Genomic DNA, 6,069 nt, shown 5'->3' on the forward strand with positions numbered 1-6,069 from the left:
GATCGAAGAAACCGAAAGAAGAATGTGGTTAAGTCTCCTTGAGCTAGCCTCCATCTTCTCTGATCAGGCCAAGTTTATGACTAGGGTTTGTTTCTTCTCAAGATAGAGAAAGATAGAAGCTATGATCTTCTTTTTCTCTTGATCTGAGCTCATAGCTTGCTAGATATATGGTGGTGGAGGAGTGGTGGTGGATGCAATGATGATGGTGGTGGTGGAGGTGGTGATTAATGGGGAAAGGAGAGAACATGATGATTGTTGTTGTTGAGAGAGAATGGAGAAAATTCCAAGGTTTTTGTAGCAAATATTCCTTACAGATTTAAAGCTTCATCTCTCTCTGTGTAGTATATATATTATCAATCATGTCTCCTTTGCTCTTTCAACCCTACTTGGACCCTATTTTGTTCTCCAATTAATACACTAATTTTAAACATGAAATGACAAGATTCTATGCTGATATGACTCAATAACATGCGCTGTGGGTCCACTTGCACGAAAATAAAGTTATGCCCTAGCTATAATGTTTAAAAATTAGATTTTTTTGGTGAACATACTATGATATCAATCATTCAATAAGAAGGCCTGAATTAGGAATACATTTTCATTTCATTTATTATACTATGCATTACTTAGTATATGTAGTAGGATATATGTAGTAGGAGTATTATTTATGTATGTATGATGAGTTGGTTCTTCTTTTGGCAACAGTAAAGGCTGTTTATGTCTGTATATGGGATAGGATGAATGTGCTTTATTGGTTTTAGGTAAAGTTAGGCTTACACATAACCACATAAATAGTTAAAATAATAATACAAGGACACAAAGGGAATCACACATTCTTGAAAATTGAAAATTCAAATGTAAACTGAGTCCAGAGAATAATATAGGGACTGAGAAAGAAGAGCTATTTTTATGTATAGAAGATTATTGGAGTACTAAATAAAATTATTGTATTTCCTGAGAAAGCATGGGACAACAAATTTCGAGCTATTTACAGTTTCTGTTTGTGCTGAAAATGAAACGTGGGAGAACAAATAATTGAACCCATTTTATCAGCATTTTTTCTTTATTAAGTATTGTAAAAAAAAGAACATATAATATATATATTGAACCCATATTTTATCAGCTTTTTTTATTTATCAAAGAAAAAAACAAGATGCAGCAATGCAGTCTTTTTATTCCATGAAAATGTCTTGACCTTTTGTTTGTTTCCTTTTTCTTGCTTGTTATTTATCGGGTTTCTCGTTTTGTATTATCGGCTTTATACTTTGTTCTACTTTGTTTTCATTTGTAAACAATTTACACACATATATATACGTGTGTTTGTGTGTATGTGTGTTCAAGTAAAGTTAAGTATGCACTTTGCTCGGTAATGATGATATTGTTAAGTTTTAGGATAATATAATTAGAATTGTGGTCCATTTTGTATTTCATGTGTGTTTGCCTCTGTCAGTTTTCAACACATTGTCGATCGTATGAGAACTAGGCAATTAATGTAAGGTGCATTCGGATGTCATCATTTATCCCAATTCTTTTGTGTATTATACTATGTCTCACTAATATACTTTCACGATTTAATAGCATTTACTATAAAATTAAAAATAATGACTGGTCATCAAGGAATAAAAAGATTATGAGATAGAGAATCCATTCGAGTTTCATGTGCTTGTATTTCGGATTCTACGATCTACTCTCTTCGTGAAAGTTTGACAAATTTCTTTTATGTACTCGTTTTATAAAAATTTATAAAAATAAGAAGTACAATAAATAACTTAAATGAAGAGGGTATGAGAGAGAATAATTTAATTAGAGCATCTACAATGGCTTAAGGACTAGAAACTGGACACTTCCTGCTACATCATCAGGACTAGAAACTGCATGCCACATCACCAGGACACCCAACTGCACAATAGTGGACAAGAAACTGGACAAACACTAGGACTAGCCACAATAAACAAAATTATAAAAAACAAATAAATTACATTCACACGGAATTAAATTTTTATGACACAAATACGGGGATAATACAACCATTTTATTTAAATTAAACAAAGTACATCCTAAACAAATTTACATAATTAAAAAAAATACATAAAAAAAAAATAAATCTATCGTCGTGCAGTCTTCCGCGCTCACAACTCTTCAATTAAATCATTTTGGAGTCGAATATGAGCATCCACTTGGCGCATGTCGGCATGTGCCTTGAGGCGGCCGGTTTCATCGTGAGGTATCCCCATTCGTACGTTGGGGGTGGCCACACGTGGCTTGGCCCGGCTTCATCAACATCGTCATTGGCCCAACTAATCAGTTATACACCTTCATCTTCGATTATCATGTTGTGCATGATAATACATGCATACATTATATCAACAATGCAGTCGACATGCCACAAACGCGTTGGACCCCTAACTACCGCCCATTGAGCCTGGAGCACACCAAATGCTCGCTCCACGTCCTTGCGCGCCGACTCCTGCCGTTCCACAAAGTAGGCCTTCCTTTCATCAGATGCGCATCTGATCGTCTTCACAAAGATGGGCCCACCTAGGGTATATCCCATCCGCCAAGTAGTAGCCCATATCATGCTGGTTGTCGTTGGCGACAAAACTGATGGTCGGACCGACGCCCTGGCGCTGCTCATTGAAAAGGGGCGACGAATTGAGGACGTTGCGGTCGTTGTTCGACCCGGCTACCCCAAAATACACATGCCAATCCATAGCTGGTAATCAGCTACGACCTCGAGGATAATCGTGGGTTTCATTCCCTTGTAACCGGTCGTGTAGAACCCTTTCCAGACGGTGGGACAGTTCTTCAACTTCCAATGCATACAGTTTATGCTGCCCAACATCCCCGGGAACCCATGCTTCTCCCCGTGCATCTGCATCAGATCCTGACAGTCTTCGGGGATAGGGCTTCGAAGATACTGCTCACCGAATATTTCAATGATGCCCTGACAGAAAAACTTCGGACAATGCAGGGCAGTTGTCTCACCGATGTGGAGGTACTCGTCCCACATGTCTGCCGCGCCTCCGTAGTCCAACTGCATGATTGCCGTAGTGCACTTTTGTATAGGTGTATGGCTGGGTCTGCCAGCCGCATTGTGCCTAAACTAGAAACACATATATCGACGCTCTAAAGCGTCAACGATACGCATAAACAGTAACCTACGCATCATAAAACGTCACCTGAAAAGGTTGGCCCCAAACCGCGGCTCCGGAGCGAAGTAGTCTTCATATAGCCACTGATGTGCAGCGACGTGATCCCGATCAACCAAACCTCGGCGGTGGACAATGGGTCGAGGTACCGCCGGCTGCTGCGGCTGCAAGGCCCTTTGTATCAGCCGATTATCTCGCGGGACGTATAGGCCGCCAACTCTTCGTTAAATCGTCGGCTGAACTCCTCAATCCCCACCACTACCACCCACACCGCTGCCACCCGCATCACCCATTTCGTGATATTGATCTTGTACAGATATTGATCTCGCCGAATCGCCGCTCGCCGGCTGTGATGTTTTATGGTGTAGGAAGAGGAATTAATGGTGAAACGAAACATGGAATGAAGCTTGGATTTCATTGAAAAAGTCGTGCAAAATGCCCAATTTGACAGATTGCCTAAGTTGACAGATTGCCCAAGTTGACAGACTGGCCAGTCTGCGTCGTGAGTCCAGAAAGCTCTCAAAATGAGGCACCCGGCCGGGTGATTTTTATGCCTAATAATTCCACCCGGCCGGGTACGAAGACGCAGTAACCTCCAAATTCAGTTTTCAAATAGTTTTGAGGCAGTTTTGGGGAAATGATTCAGACATTCTTGGACGAGAAAAGAGAGAGGAAAAGAGAGAAAGAGAGGAGGAAGAAGAGAAGGAAGAAATTCCGGCCAATATTCCGACGATCCATCTCCACATCCCAATTCCACTCATCGAGAGCATGATTCCAATGGTTTTTATTGCAAAATTCCACCATGTGTCTAGGCTAAACTTTCTATGTTGCTCCAAGTTGTAATCTATGCTTCGTATGAATGTTTCTACACCATTGAATTCATGTGTTTTGTTAGCAACAATATGCTCAATGTTACACTATATTTTTGGCTAATAATGTAGTGTTGTTCTTTCCTTCGCCATTGTCTCTTTAATTGTATGCTTTTATATGCTCTAAGTGTAAACAATCTTTACCTCCCTGTGGATCGACACTTGAAATACTACTAACGACGTTGTAATCTTGCAGTATCGTTTAGAGTTAATTAATTAAACTTGATATCTTGTGTGAACTGAATCAGATGCTCTAAAATACACATCAAGTTTTGGCGCCATTGTCGGGGAGGCAATAGGTTGTTTGACTTTTAGTTTGTTTATTTGTGTTTTATTTTATTTGATCTTTCTTTTTATTTTGTAGGTACTTACTTCGTGTTCTTGGGGGTGATAGCCATCTACCACGTCTGGACATGAAGACGAAGGAGTGTTTATATTAGGTGATATCTTTTTAATTCTTAGTTTAGTGATTAGGATTTTTTTTTTAGTTTTCACTAAAGCTCTCACGTTTTATAGAATCTTACCCCGAAGTTGTCGAGAGGTCTCGCTTTCGGTAGTAGTGAAATATACTTTGTATATGTGCTTGGTTTCTTTTCTGTTGTGCAGGTATAGGTAATAAAAAAAAAGAAGAGAAAGTTGTGAATGCACACAAGATCACAGGGTACCCCACTGTTTGGACTACTCTGTTAGCAAAGAAAGAGAGGGCCGAGTCCAGTTAGATCAAGAAAAGACGACATTCACTTGCCCTATTGGTACTTATGCCTTCCGCCGAATGCCATTTGGTTTGTGCAATGCCTCGGCTACATTTCAACGTTGTATGATGGAAATATTCTCCGACATGAATGAGGAAATTATGGAGATCTTCATGGATGATTTCTCCGTGTTTGGCTCATCTTTTGACTGTTGTTTACATAACTTAGGTCGTGTGCTACAAAGATGTGAAGAGTCGAACCTAGTGCTTAATTGGGAGAAATGCCAATTTATGATGAATGAAGGTATTGTTTTGGGACACAAGGTGTCGGAATTGGGATTGGAGATGGATAAGGCAAAGATTGATGTGATTACCAAGTTACCTCTTCCAACGAATGTGAAGGGCATTCGTAGTTTCCTTGGTCATGCGGGATTCTACCGAAGATTCATAAAAGATTTTTCAAAGATTGCAAAGCCACTTTGCAACTTACTTGAAAAGGATGTCAAGTTTGTTTTTGATGATAAATGCCTTGAGGCATTTGAGATTCTCAAGAAAAAGTTAGTTGAAGCTCCTATTATTATCACACCTGATTCGTCGAAGCCATTTGAGTTGATGTGTAATGCTTCAGACTATGTTGTGGGGGCTGTTCTAGGCCAAAGAAGAGAGAAGGTCTTACATGCTGTCTACTATGCTAGCAAAGTACTCAATGAGACTCAATTGAATTACACTACAACTGAGAAGGAAATGCTAGCTGTCATCTTTGCTTTTGAGAAGTTTCGTGCTTATTTATTAGGTACGAAGGTGGTAGTATTCACAGACCATTCGGCTATTAAGTATTTGATGAGCAAGAAAGATGCAAAGCCACGATTGGTGAGATGGATCCTCCTTTTGCAAGAATTTGATATTGAAATTAAAGACAAAAAGGATCCGAGAACTTGGTTGCCAATCATCTCTCTAGACTTGATGGTGTGGAGGAGACTGAAGATGAGAAAAGGAGAAATATCAATGAGAAATTTCTCGATGAGCAAGTGTTTCAAGTGAGTGCTCGGGAAACATATGTGCCATGGTTTGCTAATTTGGCAAACTACCTTGTTACAGGTTTGATGCCGGAAGGATTGTCTTCTAACCAAAAGAAGAAGTTTTTGAGTGACATTCGCATGTATGTTTGGGAAGACCCTTTTCTCTTCCGTCTTGGTAGTGATGGAGTGATTCGAATGTGTGTGGGAGAACATGAACACCTTAGATTTTATCTGCATGTCATGATTCAGAATATGGCGGCCACTTTGGAGCACGTAGAACTGCATTTAAAGCATGTGTAGAGAGATGTGACAGTTGCCAAAGAATCGGGAATATCTCTTGG

The sequence above is a fragment of the Salvia hispanica genome, chromosome 2, assembly GCF_029641045.1.
Source record: "Salvia hispanica isolate PSC_SH4W2 chromosome 2, Shi_PSC_v1, whole genome shotgun sequence".
Taxonomy (NCBI): Eukaryota; Viridiplantae; Streptophyta; class Magnoliopsida; order Lamiales; family Lamiaceae; genus Salvia; species Salvia hispanica.